A 16,964-nucleotide genomic window follows, 5' to 3' on the forward strand; every position below is an offset into this window, starting at 1 on the left:
GAGAAGAAAGCTGCCATGCCACTGCTGTCCAAATTACCTGTTACTATTTGCCAGCATACAGAGGGGGAAAGGCAAGCAGTTCTGCAAATTAATAAACAGTCCCATGTGAAGCATTTAAAATAACATTTTACTGCTGGAATATTTTTCAAAAGTTTCATAGTAAATCACATTATCTTATCTTTCAACTAGTATCTCTAATTATTCACTTTCGCTAATGTTCAAGCTGTTAGGCAGGAAACAAAAAAAGTTATAATGAGGTTATGATGTAGGCTACAATATATGTACAACAAGCTCTAGTAATTGTCTATCAAATGAAAATAGTTGGTCAAAAGTCATGAAAAGTAGAGCACCACCAGTCCCCGAATGAGCTAGCAATTATTTCACATTTACTTATACACAGAGTATGGTTTCCAACGAAATGAGCCAATGTACTATACTGAGCACACAACTGTTATTAATTTCACTTACAATGCTGCAATGTCAATAAGCAATGGCTACAAAATATAGTGTATAGATTACATCCTAATTCTAAAAAATTAGAAAAGGTTTTATTCGTGCAGAGATTAAGAGATCTGTAAATTCTTACTTTTAGAATATGCCACCCACAGGAAATATGGGATAACAGAGCAGATTTCATGACATTTTCAACAGAAGTATCACTTAAACAAAAGACTTTGTCCCTTTGGCATTCTCAGATCAGGAGTCCTTGATGATAACTTCACATAGGAAAAAAAATAACACCTCACAACCACAGAAAAATAATTTTAATAACCAAGAAAAGTATGTACTAAAGAAAAGCAAACATGGAGACTTTGCTTACTATTTAAATGAAAAAAAAATACTGCGATAACAGAGTCAAGGGCACCACAACCTACTTCAGAGTCCTTACAGTCCATTTTAAAATGGACCTTCTTCCTGTTCTACAACCACAACTTTTTTCTTCTTCAATCCATATAAGAGATTACAAATCAAATTTTCAAGGAAATCCCTTACTAGCTCCTAAATATCCATGACCATGCAATACATCTGTTTATCTAAGCACTGCACCATGAGTTGAAAAAATAAGCAGTCTTAATTGCCCCCAAAATTAAAACAGGAAAATTGTATGAAGAACTTGATCATTCCTCAGGAATTTTCCTATATGAATGCACACTGGTGTGTGATGAATAAAACAGGTGACAAACAAATGCTGGACTTGGAAAAATATATAAACTGTGCTTAAACCCATTAAGAACTCTCACTGCCTAACTTGCACAAAACATGCCAAAAATGATAGTGTTTACAACATGTCAGCATCATTGATCTGGCCATGGTACAGGCATTATGTGCATTAACACTCTTCAAGAAAACCTTTTCTCCTAAAAAAAAATTCAACCAATAACCAAGTTTATTCCCTTCTGACTTTTCTCTAATAACAGACAAAATCTTGTCAGACTCTTTGAATACATGTGACATTTGCAGATAAGGCGAATCTTTGTTGGAAATAAGTTGTAGATCATCACTGCTAATGCAATTAAAGCTACTACATTTTTGTTCTTTATGACAGAATCACAGAAGAGTAGATAATTTCACAACATGGAAAAAAAGGAAAGTTGTGTAAAATCTTACCATAACCATAGACGTCCTTCTCTTCCATGTTGCAGTATTCTACATGTGGGTTTACCCTTTTTCCTCTCCAGTTTATCTGGCCAGGTTTCCAAAGACTTTCCGTCCCTCTAGGTGTGTTGGACATCTGATGTGGTAGCAGGTACATGGGGCATAAAAGTGATGTCTGCAAGCACCAGACCTCAGAACAAAAGAAAGGCCCCAGTCGGAGCCAGTCTTGAAAGGGCATAGCCTGTCCAGTGTCACTTAGGAGAGCAAGTGCAATCTGTCAAGAGGGAAGGAATATTGCAACATAGAAGAGAAATACATCTATGGTTATGCTAATATGTTACACAACTTTCCTCTGTCCTTCTATTCCAGTGTTGCAGTATTCTACATGTGGGCGAGTGCCAAAGCTCAGAGGATTGGGAGGTGATCTAAATGATGTTTCCAGGAATCCATGCAGGATAGCCCTGGCAAACCCCACCCTAGCTATGAAGATATGGTCCAGTTTGTAGTGTTTGGTGAAGGTGTGCACTGAGGACCAAGTAGCTGCCTCAAGTATGTAGTTAGTGCCTAACCCCTTAAAAAAGGTTCCAGAAGAGGCTCTTGCTCTGGTGGAGTGAGCTTTGACATTGCCCTGCAAGGTCTTTCCATGGTGTAGGTAGCAGAAGGAAATGGCCCTGGAGATCCTAGCCAAAATTATCTGTTTGCTCACAGTTTCCCCATGGCTCTGGGATGGAAGGAAACAAACAGTCGGTCTGATTTCCTAAAAGGTTTGGTTTTATGTAGATAAAACCCAAGTTGTCTGTGGATGTCTAGGGAATGAAGTACTCTCACTATCCTCCTGTAGGTTGGGGAGGCAAGTGGATGGCTTGGTTCAAGGACAGGTCATTGACTACTTTGGGAGTGAATAACGCGTTTAGTCCCGAGTCACCCTGCCTAGGTGGAAGACTAGAAATGGTGGTGTAGCCATAAGAGCTTGGAACTCTGAGACCCTTCTGGCTGAGGTCAGAGCTACCAATAAGATAGTTTTCCAAGTGCAAAATGTTATGGTAAGCTTTATCTGCTGGCTCAAAGGGGGCTAGAGTGAGTTTTTCTAATACATACTTAAGGTCTCAGGGTGGAGGATACTGTTTCCTGGGTGGTCTCAAGCGCAGTACTCCTTTGAGGAACAATTTAGCAGTGTGTCTGGATGCAAGGGGAGACTCCAGATGAAGGCAGGAAGAGATAGCAGACAAGTGTGCTTACAGCGAGGAGTATGACAGCCCTGTCTGCATTAGTTCACACAGGTAAAGACAGGATGAGAGGAATATCGCTTTCCAGCAGGTCCAACTGTCATTTGTGACACCAAATGGAAAACTTTTTCCATTTAGAGAGATAGGATTTCCTTGTGTTGGGTCTCCTGGCCTCCTGCAGGGCAGTGAGCACATCCTCTGTATATAGGGGTCTGAAGGGGATCAGAATTGCATCAGCCACAGGGTGGGGTGCATGGATTGCCACTGTGGGCATATCAGAGTCCCCTTGTTCTGTGTGAGCAGGTCCACTGAATGGGGTAAACTTGTGGTGATTGCCCTTGGACAGGTGAAAAAGAAGGAGGGAACCAGTGCTGTCTTGGCTAGTAGGGAGTCACCAGCAGGATTTTGGTAGAGTCCTGCATTTTCAGCAGGACCCTTTTTATCAGAGGGAAGGGGGGAAATGTATACAGGAATTTCCCCTTCCAGGTTATCGAGAAGGCATCTGTTGCTAATGTCTTGGGGTCTGGTGTCCTGGTGCAGTAGCCAGGAAGATGCCTGTTTATGGCGGAGGCGAACAGGTCCATCTGTGGAATACCCCACCTGTGCACCATAGTTAGGGAAACATCTCTTTGCAGCACCTAAGCAGAACCACTTCAGACCATGAATGGATGCTAATTTGCCTAGGAGTTGTGCAGTGACAGGATGTAGGCTGCTTGGAGGGTGATGCCCTGTGAGGTAGTCAGTTCCCACACCTGCAGAGTTAGTCTGCAGAGGAGGTAGGATTTGGTTCCTCCCTGCTTGTTGAGGTACCACAGGACTGTGGTGTTGTCTGACTATCTTTGGAGTACCCTGTTCTAGGTATGGCTGGAAGGCCTCTACAGCAAGGAAAATGGCCCTCATTTCTCTCACATTTATGTGATCTTGTTTGTGTCCGTCTGTCCACAAATTGTGTACTTTCCTTTTACCCCAGAGTCGCTCCCCAGCCCAGGTCTGAGGCATCTGTGTGCATGGTCTGGGAGGGAGAGGGTGTTTGAAGAGGCAGGCCTGGGTTGTGTGCTATCTGAGCCACCCACCATCACAGATCCTGATGCAAGCAGGGGAGCAACGGGATCCTGAACGCCAGAGGGAGGAAGTGTTGGGTCCACACCGACCGGAGGTACCACTGAAGTTTCCTCATGTGCATTCTTGCTAGGGACAACATGGGAATGGTAGCTGCCATGTAACATAGAAGTCTCAGAAATTGTCTTGCAGTTAAGTTCTGTTGCCTGTATAGCAGAAAGGTGGTGGTTTTGGAGAGATACCACTTTTTCTGCTGGAAGGAAGGCCTTCATGAGGTACCTCCTGAGCCTGCACCCCAGGAAGACAATATCCTGTGCGGGGTTGAGGTGGGGCTTTGGTAAGCTGATCATGAACCCTAGAGACTGCAGGATAACCAGAAGGTCTCGGGAGTGATGGTGAAGAGTTTCCTTGTCTTTTGTCTGGATAAGGAGGTCATCTAGGTAAGGGAATAACTGGATTCCCTTTTCCCTGCAGTAGGCGACGACTGGAGCAAGGCATTTTGTAAATATTTTGGGTGCAGTAGAGTCTCCAAAGGGCAAGGCACAGAACTGAAAGTGAGATGGGCCTGCCAGGGAATCTCTGGTATCTCCTGAAAGTGGGCTTTGCAGGTATGTGAAGGTAAGCATTCTTTATGCCCAGGGTTGCCATGAAACACTGTGGAAGGATGTGATGGAAGAGGGTAGGTAGAGCAAGCATCCTAAAAGTAGGGATATTTAGGAAGGGGTTGAGGCGAGAGAGGTCTAGAATTGGTCTCCATGGGCCTTCTTTTCTGGGTACCAAAAAGATTCTGGAGTAGAATACTTTTCTTTTTGCTTGTGCTGGAATTGGCTCTATGGTGCCCTATAGAAGCAGGGTTTGCAAAACCTGATGGGGGAGGGGTAGTTGACTGGGGGGGGGCTGTGGTATGCGCAGTCTTGGTGGGGGTGGGATCCAGGACATGAAGTAGCCATCCTGTATAATGGACAGAACCCATCTGTTTGTAGTAATGAGAGACCACGCAGGGAGACGGTGAGAGAGACGGGAAGAAAGTGAAATGGAGGGGAGTGGGTTGAAATTTTGGCAGGCAGTCAGACACTACCTGCCCTATCAGGAAAAGGGGCCATTTGGCTGGAAGACTGAAACAGCCTAGACTGAGGAGGCTGTCTTCTAGGGGATCTTCTAAACCAGGGAGCTGCAGGACTGGAGGATTTCCCGATAAATTGGGTCTTAGTTGGGTAGTTCCTCTGAAACTTGGGAATAGGTGAGACTAGGATATGTTTCAAGTCCTGCAATTTGTTTCACTTCTGTTGTAAGGATTTGAATAAGTCAGTCACTTTTGCACCAAAAAGTGCTGAGTGGTCCAAAGGTGCGTCCAGGAGTTTGGCCCTGAAGCCATCTGGGAGAGGCTGTAGTCGCAGCCATGAGTACCTCCTTAGTACTGAAGCTGATGCAACTGACCTGGCTGAGGCTTCAGCTGCATCATAGCTACATCTCAGGGAGCATCTATTCACTTGAGAGAGGAGTGCTATCAGTGAAGACAGGGAGGCCTTGGCAGCACAGTCTAGGATGTCTTCCAAATCTTTAGTTGCTTTGTCCAGGTGAGCAAAGGAGTATTTTGGTCATATGAGTTTGGTAGTTTGTGGCTCTAAATGAGAGAGTGGTAGAAGTATACATTTTCTTACCCAACCTCTCCATGGTCTTGCTGTCTTTATCAGCCAGGAGGATAGTAGTGGTAGGCAGGAGTTTGGAGGCCTGTCTGTTGAGATGGAAATAGTGAATAGATCAGCAGGAGGGCACCTAAAAAGAAATTTCTCCATCTTGGGTACTTTATACAGTCTGTCTGCTCTTCGAGGGGCCGGAGGTTGGGAGCACGGGCTAGTGGAGGCTAAGGCAAAAGCATCCAGAAAAGCAGGTTAAATAGGAGGAATAGCAGAAGGACTGGGAGAGTCCATTTGAATTAGGTCAAAAAAACTTGTGTACATCAGACATATCTGAGGATTGACACTTAAAAAGGTCTTTCATTTTATTAACAGTTTCCCCAAATGTAATATCCTCTACAGGGGAGTCAGGTTCAACAGAACCCTCCCGCCAGAGATCCATAGCCCAAGGAGGATGAGATCTGGGAGGAATAAGGAGTCCTCAGAGGAATCAGACAGTTCCTCTTCTTCAGGCTGGTCTAGTCTCCTTTCCTGGTTTGGAGGTCTGGGACTAAGGAGGGGAGGAGTAGTGGCAGAAGGTTCTGCAGAAGGCCTAAGGGCCATGAAAGCATTGAACAAACTCTGGCTGAAGGCCTGCCAATCCAGCATGCTTTCAGCGGTTTGAGTGAGATGCCTAGTTTATTGTTTTTTCTTTAAAGGCCTATCTGGAGTCTGGCTATACATAGGCCTAGGGTCAGTTGTCGGAATGGTGGAGGCGGCATCCATTGAGCCCGGAGTGAATGCTGGATCCCCCCCACCCCGGCATCTAAGGCAGGTGCCGGTAAATCCTCTGTGGACATGCTGTTCGCTCGAGATTTTGCAGCTTCCTCAGAGGTACCCGCTATCTGTATTGGCAGATAGCGGATCCTCAGTCAAGCTGACATCGGCTACAGACTGAGGTATGGCAGACAGAGGTGCAACAGATAAAGTAGGCCATGAGTATTTTGCCCTCTTCCTAGGCTGTTCAGATGGGGTGTCTGGTGCGGCCTCCATTCCTAACACTAATTGTTTCAAGCACTGATTCTCCAAGTACAAGTTTAGGTCTTGCAAATGGCGGCGTTAAGGTCTTAAGAACAAATGATCGGCAAATGGTGCAGTTCTCCTGGTCTTGTTCCCTGCCTAGACAAAAGAGACAATGGTCATGCCTGTCTTTGTGAGAAATCTGCCGAATGTACTTGCCCTTACCATTTGACATTAACAGACTATAGTTATCAACAAAGTAGGGCTTAAAGAATCCCCAATGGGGTACTTAACTGAATCTTTTTTGATCCGACATCCGCTAGAAGCAGGAGCACCTGGCGTACGACTGGTGGTTGTAAAGTTCTGAGGGCTGGTGCATGCAGACGTCACTTTTATGGCCAACGTACCTGCTGCCATGTCAGACTTCTGACGCACCCAGAGGGACTGAAAATCTTTGGAAACCTGGACTGATTAACTGGATAGGAAGAAGGGTAAACCCACATGTAGAATACTGCAAAACTGCAATACAAAGACATCAATAAACAGTCGCCTTTCAGCTGAGACTGCTCCCATTTAGAACAGCAACAGGTATCATTTTATCAGCCAGTTTCTTGACAAATGCTGCTGCAGCAACCTCCCTCTGTAACATACAACAATAAATATACACTGAATTTCAGCTGTTCTCAGAATCACTTCTCTACATAACTCTCAGCCTCTTAGCACAAAAAATCCAGACAAAGACAAAAATAATGGGGGTACAAGGCCCCAAAAATAGGGACACATTTTAAATATTGGTCTTATAAAATTAGAACGTGTCTAGAATAAAAAGCCTTCTGTTACCATGCATTTTCTGAAGGATATGAAGTCTGAAATTCAAATGACTCATTACTTAGTGAATTAAGTTCTCATCGATTTGCCAAAAAAAAAAAAAAAGAATAAAAATCCAGAAAACCACAAATTTTATAAGGAACAGACCACAAATATGAGGCAAAAAATCTGGGCATTCTGTGAATATCTGTACAGTTGACAGACATGCTTGTCTTGTTTTTTCTCCCACTAAAACTGCATATAAAAGTGGCAAAATATATAGCATTTGAAAAGTATCTTAGATCTCTGCGGTCTGTTGAATGCCTCTGTAAATTGAATTTTTGGAGGGAAATGCAATTAAATTACTGCACCATATGTAATCCACATACAACAATCCAGATTAAAAAAATCATTCTAGCAGACAAGCATTTCAAACAGCTGGATATAAAAGTGTTTATTCCACATTCATTTTAAACATACCCAAAGAAATAAGCAGAGATAAAACAGGATTATTACTGAAGGCTAATAAAAAAACTAAAATGGTGGGTCTTCAGCAACCATGTAATATTACTCGGTATTAAGGGTTTTGGAAACCATGGAGGTTTAGATTCTTGCATTGTGGGGCCTGGTATGAAAAATCAAAATAAGGAAAAAAAAAAGTGAATACCCTGCCATCTGCAATGGATTACCCCAGAAACTAGACATCTTGTGCACACCCTTGGAGAAATAAATAACTTATAGGGTAATGCAAAGAACTGGTAGTGTAAACCCAGACTTAGAAATCTTTAGAAAACTTCTGAAATCTGTGGCAATAGTGAGAGAATATTTTTCAAGTCCAGAGTTACCAAAAACACTGAGGAGGAATAAGAGATAACAAGGTTTGTTAGGTATATTTATTCTGGAAGTTTTGCAAACAGGTTGAGTAAAGAGAGCTCCAGAACTGGTCTCAAAGAGGGATCCTTCTTTTGCAGCAAAAGCATTCTTGAATAAAAACTTCTTCACCACTAATCTCGGGGAATTGGTTTTACGACTCCCATAGAAAGTAATTAGATCATGACTAAGGAAACAGGGAAGTCTGATATGAAGAATAAGGGGGAATCCTTTGGAAAGAATGCATGCTCTCTCACTGCCATCTGTAACCTCCTGAAAAACAGTGCATTTGTGAGACGATCTGATACAAAACAGGATGGTGATGAACCAGGCTCTGGGACAGGCCTAAAGTAGTAGCATGGGGGTGGGGGTGGACGGAATGTTGCAATAATCATTCTTCATTATTGAACTGTCCCCTTTTCTATAAGGTTTCCTTTTTTTTAGAATTTCTTGCCACTTTTTCCTATACATCTGCTTGTTAGAAGCTTGCTGAAACCATTAATTTTGCTTTTTGAAAAGGAACAGTAGTTTGCATCAAAGGCTTTAGGAGACCGAAAAGGGCTGAACATTCTAAGTAATCTCCTTATTTGTTTCCCTCTTTAATATTGTTTAAGTACCTGAAGGAACTGGCTTACTTTTTCCAGAAAAATTCCAGTCACCTTTATGAGGTTTTAATGCATGCAATAAACACTGACTCAAGCCATTAAACACTGTCTTATCTTGCAGAAACTGCATTAAGATTTAAACATTTGTCTTTTTTCTAGGGACATCCCTAGAAGGAAAAACTCCTGTATGGAGCTTCACCTGGAGGACCACATCTCTTAGGTTATGTAGGGATGCACACCCCACTCCATCCTCCAAGACTGTCAAGAGTGGCTCTTTCATGCCCATCTTGACCATATGAACAGCTGCAGAGGATGTAGCTGATCCCCAGTTCATCTCAGTCCATGGTGGCTAAAATGACTATACCAGAGGGATCTAGAGAATAAAGTGAATGTTCTGAGGTAGCAGAAATGGCCACAGCAGTTTCTCCCACGAGCAGCTGATGTACAGACTAAGCCCACTGAGTTGGTATGGGCTCCTTTAAAGTTTTTTTTTTCCCCCTTTGGGTCCAGAGGAAGGTAAAACTGTGGGACCAATATGCTGTTCCGTGGCTCTGCTGAAAAAGAAGGCTGATTCTCATCATGGCTAGAGCAAGTCAGTGACAGGTAAGTTGTCAAAATAGTATCCACAAACAAAATACATAATGACACATCAAAAACGCACTTGTCCTAATAACATACAGTAAATTACACAAAATAAACGCATTTTTTTCACAAAAACTGCTTAAAATAAATGCAAACAATAAAAGTTAAAAATACAAGGTACAGTCTGAGAGACCAGACAGTCCCATAATGAGAAGTTATGTACCTACCATAACGTTCCATGTTAGTTGTCTTCTTCTTGCTTGATGGGAGTCACTTTTACCAGCTCGAGGCAGCCCCATATCCCATGATGCAAGGCGGTAAGTACCCAAATCTCGTTTGTTGTCTATAGGCAATAACACCTAGCATAAAAAAACTTCCCAAAAGGAAGAAAGAAGGCAGAGAAAAAGCCTAAAGGATGGGTTAGGAAGACCAGAACTGTATGGTCTTAAAAAGCACTCTTCTATGTAGGGAGAAAAGGTCTGTCCAGGCCAGGGGGAAGGCGAGAGAAGACAACTAACATGGAACGTTATGGTAGGTACATAACTTCTCAATGTTAAGTTGTCAATCTCGCCTTCACTCTTGCTTGATGGGACCGCGTCCCTAGCACCTCTATCCTGGGTGGCTCAATGGAACAGACTCTTGAGAACTGTAGAGCCAAAACTGGCTCTGTCCCTGGAAGCCAAATCCAATTTGTAATGAGAAACAAAGGTATGAGGAGTGGCCCAAGTGGCTGCTGCACAAATAGTGTCTAATGGAAGTCTAGCCTGAAAGGCTGTGGAAGTGGCTAAGCTTCTGATTGAAGGCGCTTTAGGTTTCGAGCACAGCTGTTTTCCCCTGAGCTGATAGATTTCAGAGATGACAGAAGAAAGCCATCTAGATAAGGTCACTTTAGAGACGGAAGGCCTTTTGTTATCAGCATAAGAAATAAAGAGCTGATCGGATTTCCTGAACTGTTTTGTTCTGTCCAAATAATATCTGAGTTGGCGGTGAACATCAAGATAATGTAATTTAAAAATACAGGAAGGTCAATAGACTGATTCAAATTACTCTGAGGCGACATTAGGCAGAAAGGGATTAGTTCTCAAGGATACTCTGTCTTTGTGGAAGACCAAATAACGAACAGAGAGCATGAAGTTCAGACACTCTCCCGAGGTAATAGCAACCAGGAAGAGTGTTTTCCATGAAAGAAATTTCAGGGAATATGAAACAGCTGGTTCGAAGGGAGGAAGAATCAAGGATGTCAGCACTAAATTTAGGTCCCATTGAGGAGGAGGACTCCTGACTGGAGGTGTCAGGAGCAAGATTCCTTTAACGAAGGCTCTACAAAGCCTGTGGGACATGATGTTATGATCTGCAAACCCAACATGAAAGTTCGAGATAGCAGCTAACTGAACTTTGACCGTGGAAGAAGAAGGTGAAAGATTTCTGCTAAGAAATCCAAAACTGCTTGAACTGGAGCAGTAAAGGGATCAATATTTCTAGCTTTTGCCCAACAAGAAAAAAGTTTCCATTTGCTGGTATAACTCCTTCTAGTAGAGGATTTTAGTGAAGCCACTATGATATCCCTAACAGGATTAGAGATCATAGGAAGCCTGGCTAAGGAAGGAAGTGGAGCAACCATGCTGTGAGGTTGAGAGAAGGGATAGACCGGTGCAGCTGACCCGATTGGTGAATCAGAAGGTCTGGTACTGGGTCCAGATGCCACGGCTGCACCAAAAGGTGACGATGGAGGAACGGGAACCAAATTTGTCAAGGCCAATAGGGAGCAATGAGAATCATTTCGGCTCTCAAAATGGTGGCTTTCTGGAGTACTTGTGGAATCAGCGGAAAAGGAGGAAAGGCATAAAGAAGTCCCTGGGGCCAATCCTGGGTTAGAGCGTCTCTGGGGGGATGGCCTGGCAGTGGGAAGAGAGAAAAGAAGTCTGGGCATTTGCTGTTTTGAGGAGTAGCAAAAAGATCGCAACATGGGCGGCCCCATTCTAGAAAAATCTCCTCCACTATAGATTGTTTGAGAGACCACTCGTGAGGCATGAGAATAGCTCTGCTCAATCTGTCCGCTAAAATGTTGGTTTTCCCAGGGATATGCGTTGCTACCAGAAACCGATGAGAGGAGATCGCCCATTGCCAAAGTCTGAGAGCTTCTCGACACAAGGGGTAGGACTTGGTTCCGCCCTGTTTGTTGATATACCATACTACAGACATGTTGTCTGTGTGAACTGCAATTGTTCCCAAGGGAAGTCAGTCGTTGAGGGCTTGCAACATTAAAAGCACTGCTCTCATCTCTAGGACATTTATGTGCAGGTGGTATTCGAATGGTTGCCACGTCCCATGAACCATCCTGCCCTGATAATGACCCCACCCGATCAGGGACAGTGGCTACCGGGGCCGGGGATACAAAGGGTTTGCCTTGGTGAATCTGGGGGGAAGTAATCCACCGTGAAAGATGATTCCTGCAAATCTGTGTCACCAGTATTTTGTGACGCATCGGAAGTTGTTGGTAAGACCACTGAGTGAACAACATCCACTGAAGCAGGCGCATGTAGAAGCGGGCCAGGGGAAGAAGGGTAATGGCCGCAGCCATGAGGCCCAACACCTTTAGAACCATTCTGGCTTGTACTTTTTTGCTGGCTAGGATGATCCTCACGTGACTTTGTATATCTGAGATTCTTTGGTCTGTGAGGGTTGCTGACATCCGAACAGTGTTTAAGTTTGCGCCTATGAAAGTAATAGACTGGCAGGGCAAGGAGGATTTTTCGTAGTTGATCGAAATTCCCAATTGAGTGCAAAGATTTATTGTGTAATCCCTGGCTTGAAGTTGATGCCTGGTGGTGGCTGACAGGAGCCAGTTGTCGAGATATGGAAACACCTGGAATCCTTGACGTCTCAGGTGAGCCGTGACCACTGCCATACATTTGGTGAACACTCTGGGGGGCTGTAGTGAGACCAAAGGGCAGGGCTCTGAATTGGAAATGACTGGACCCCAGCCGAAAGCGGAGAAATCTTCTGGAGCGTCTGTGAATTTTTATGTGATAGTACGCGTCCAGAAGATCTATTGAGCACATCCAGTTGTCCCTCTCTAGGAAGGGCAAAATTGACTGAAGTGTGACCATTCGAAATCTTGTCTTTCTCACAGACTTGTTGAGTCTGCTGAGATCCAATATTGGTCTCCAGTCTTTTTGGGGACCAAAAAGAATCTTGAGTAGATTCCGGGCTCTGAATGGTCTGCTGTAACTGGCTGAATGGCTCTTTTTTGTACAAGTTTTAATACTTCTAACTCTGCAACTTCCCTTAGACTGGGTGGTACATCTGGAAGGGAATTTGAGTGAGAGAAGGGACTTTCCTCGAAAGGAATTTTGTAACCCTCGGATATGATCGACTGTACCCATCTGTCTTGAGTGAGGGAACGCCAGGCTTCTGGGTACAGCGATAGTCTTCCCCCGACTGCCTCCAAGGATGGACAGTCGGGCAACATCTCAGGGATGCTGAAAGGGCTTGTCAGAGAGAGGCTCTCTGCTTCCCTGGTTCTGTGGACCACCTCTGCCTCTAGAGCGGCGTCTGTTATTATTACCCCCTCTGCCTCTAGGGGTAAACTGACCACGTGTATCCGACGTGACTCCTTGGGATACATCTTTCCACCCTTCTGTCCTGTAGGGTAAGGTCTAGAAGGGGTGGAAAAACGGACCCGTCAGAAAGAGTCTTGCCGTCCTGTTCACACCTGGTCAATGTATCCTTCACTTGAGGGCCAAACAAAGCTGACCCATCAAAGGGAGAATTTGTGAAGGTAAAGGGATCTGCAAAATTACAGTCTCGCATCCAGGCTTGGCGTCTAAGAGTCACCCTGTACCTGCTCCATCTGCTACATATGATATCAGTCGCATGGAGGAGTTAGCAATAGAATTAAGGATTCCTAGCTGCGAAGCAATTTTTTCTTGAGCCCCTGCAGCTGTGGGATCCTGTACTACTTCACCTAGTTCCTTAAGGATGTCCCTTTGGAGTCTGGTGAAGTGACATAAGTAGTTCAATAGCAAAGGTCGCTGAAGAGAACATCCGCTTACCATACCTATCCATGGTCCTAGAATCCTTATTAGGAGGATGGACAGGTACAGGAGGATGGACAGGTACGGAAGGATCTGCAAGTTCCTTCTTAGTGGCAGCCGCCACCACCATGGCATCAGCAGGGACACGTTTCGTAAGGAATTGCTTATCCGAAGGGGCAGTAATAAATTTAGACGGCCTCCTAGGAACTGGCTCTACAGAGTCAGGAGCAGCCCAAGCCTTTCGAGCAATAACCTCCATAAGGGGGGAGACACCCAGGAGGTGGAGGGCCGAGATCCAAACGCCTCTAGGTATACCGACTCATCCTCAGAGGGATTTGTGGAGGGCCAGTTTCCCCTCTGTTTTAGGAGTTCTAGGATGTCTGAAAAGGAGACATCCTCAGAGGGGGATCTTGGGGATCTCTCAGACTCATCTAAGTCGGTATCTGAAGTGATAGACTCAGGGGAGTCTAGGTGTTTCCTCTTACAAATCATCTTGTGCGGAGGATCTCCTGACTGATCAGGAGAATCCTCGGAAGAGGGGGTTCTTCCCAGTGGGGAAACCTGAGGCGGAGGATCTCTGGGTCCGGGAGCAAGAGAGATGGCAGAGATATCGACAGGCACAGTAGAGGGAGGAGCTAAGGGAATAGACTGCTGGCTGAGTCCAGTGGCCAGCACACTCTTCATCACCTCGAAGGCCCCCCTCCCAGGGAGGTCCAAGAGAGCCCGTTCCGAAGAAACCGGAACTCCAGGGCCCACCGAAAGGGAAGGCTCCGAGGCAGATGTCGGAGCAGAGCTCACCAAGGCCGAGGCTCCAAGGGGAAGAGTGTGGTCGGACAAGGGTCCGATGCCACTCACCCCCTCAGAGGAGACCAGGGAAGCCCGACCAAAGGAAGGTCTCGAAGAGGAGATAAGAGTAGATGCCGAGGGTGCAGAAGGGGGGGTATCCGCCCCTCAGCCATAGCAAAAACTATCCCCGAAGACTCCAGCTCCAAACTCTGAGGTAGAGTCGAAGGAGGAACTTCAAGAGGGTGTGGACTAATAGTCGTCTGTTGAGACGGACTATGCAGCATCTGGGCCAGTGCCTGTGATTTCAATAATCTACTGACCACCCTCTCTAAATCATGGTCAGAAAGCCTGGATGACCTAGATGATCGGCTCCGATGGCTCCGTTCCGAGAGGAGAGGTGAGGTCGGAGCCGAGAATATCAGTTCCAAGGAAGGGGACCTGGACCTCTTCCTCGAAGGAACCATCGGAGCCGAAGAAACCATAGATGCAGTCGGAGCCGAGGACTTTTCGGCACCGACAGAATACAGACATAAAAGTAAGTGTGTCGGAGCGCCAACACGCCTGAGCCACATGGTGGTCGGAGCCAGTCGGAGCCAACACCGATGTGACTGAAACAGTATCGGCACCGATAGCCATCGGTGCAAACCAGGATCAGCTCCAGCGGGCGATCTCGACTCAGGAGTCGGAACCGAGGCCGCAGGCTTAGACACAGAAGCCTGGGCCTTGGAAGACTTTGAAGTCTTGCTCGACTTAGCCGGAGAGCCCTCCGGTTTAAGAAGACCCCTTAAAATCAATTTATTCCTCCTCTCCTGCAGGACTCTCTGGCTAAAGGAATGACAAATCGCACAGGAGTCCTGCAGGTGGAGAGGTCCCAGGCAATATAAACAAGAAGTGTGACCGTCTGTCAGAGACATCTTCTGACAGCACGAGTCACACTTCTTAAAGCCTGAGACCCTTTCTTTGGACATAGTTGTACCAAAAACGCACACAACACAGTCTCAATCAGATAACAAAGTTATCTAAAAAAAAAATAGAGAAACTAACCTCTCACACACACACCCTGACAGGGGGGGGGGATGGGATGGGAGGGGAGAAGGCCTGACTAAAAAAATTAAGGAGGAAGGGTAATTTTAGTCAAAAAAGGGCTTAATATAAACTAAAAACGTTAGATATAAAGTTTAAAAGTGAAAAGGGGCTAAAGACAGTTTAATATAAAACACTTACCAGGAGCTGGTAAAAGGAGGACCTCATCAGAGATCTGGGTACTTACCGCCTTGCATCATGGGATATGGGGCTGCCTCGAGCTGGTAAAAGTGACTCTCGAGCTTAGCAAAGTGCTGAGTCGGAGCCGAGGATCGTCTCCGAACCCATCAAGCAAGAATGAAGGCGAGATTGACAACTTATCACACATTTCTCATCAAAAATATTGGTTTCTCACAGAAATCAGTACTTTTTTAATACAGAAAACAATATGTAAAGTTTTTCCCAAAGGGAACTTTTATGCCCAGCAATGGGAGACACTTTGCTGACTAGCAATCACCTGACACCTACAAGATAAGTGCTCTAAGGGCAACAAGTACTGAAGCTTTCAGTACCTACGCTGTTGCTTTTCTCCACTTGGAGCTCATGCATCCCAGCAGCCTAGGTGCAGATGGAGGGAGCCCAAGGCTTTAGAAGACTCACCAGCTATTATATCTTAGGCAGGAAATAACCCCATAATGCTTAGGCAACTGCAGCATTGACTTATGAATGAACATGTAAAGGAGAGATCCTCCATAACCCAAATCAAATGTTACTTGGACAATTGGCTGAGGAACAGAAAATTCACCTCTGAGATGGTGCCCATGTGTCTAATGGACAGAGGCGGCCTGTAAACAGTTCATCTCCCAGGCCCCTTCTTGCAAATGATTCATCTCCTAAGCCCCTGCTTACACTACCAAGGGTACCAGAAGTTGTTAGAGAAATGGGATGTATGGCTAGGCTTAAAAAGGCCCCAGTGTTAAGTTCAGCAACACCCATATTACAAGGACACAATAAGATGAAATATTTAGGAGAATGTGATATAAAAACTAAGAAAGTGAAATCTCTTGTTTATTGATATGGAGAAGATACAAACAATAAAAAAGCTTTAGTTTCTTTAGTTTTATATACAGATCAGACATAGGTTCATAGGCAAGTACTAAGCTAGCTCCTCTTGTGGCCCATTTTAAGCCTAGCCAATTTTTTTTGCGCTTGAAAAAAAACTGTCCCCATGTTCAGAGATTGGCCCTACCCATCCCATGCTCAAAACTTGCATACTACCACTACTGAGAATAACTGGAATCATCCAACAGAAAATTTCAGCTGACCCATGCACACGATAAAGCATTTAGGAGCTGCTTCTGTCTATTAGTATTATAGACATTGGGCTAAATTTTCTGTTTCCCATCCACAGATCCAAGTTGTGCTTGAATATGGACAGGGATGAACTTTATTTTCTGTGGATGTGGTTTTGTTCAGGAGCAGCAGTATCCTTTTCTGAGATGTACTTTTTCCTCCACACCATTCTGTTGATGTTGTAGAAGGAGGTTTAGATCTCTAGACTGAGAATTTCTGCTTCTGTGCAGTAAACCCATCAGTACTGGGTTGGAAGATGGCCTGTATGCCAGACACAGGTCACCTGTCAGCAGTCTGTAGGATACAGAGTACAGTGACAGGGCTTTGAGTCAGTCCATGCAAGACATATCAAGGCCTTGCTTGCATCCTTCTATTAAGTTATCT

At 44.9% G+C, this 16,964-nt stretch overlaps 1 protein-coding gene across 1 annotated transcript in view; it reads right to left on the minus strand.

Moving 5' to 3' along the window:
• The window catches only part of CDC14A (cell division cycle 14A), a 1,552,589-nt gene that overhangs the window by 451,119 nt on the left and 1,084,506 nt on the right, over positions 1-16,964 (minus strand). The window lies entirely within an intron of this gene.

The sequence above is a fragment of the Protopterus annectens genome, chromosome 8.part0 (assembly GCF_019279795.1).
Source record: "Protopterus annectens isolate FY-2018-M chromosome 8.part0, PAN1.0, whole genome shotgun sequence".
Classification (NCBI taxonomy): Eukaryota; Metazoa; Chordata; order Ceratodontiformes; family Protopteridae; genus Protopterus; species Protopterus annectens.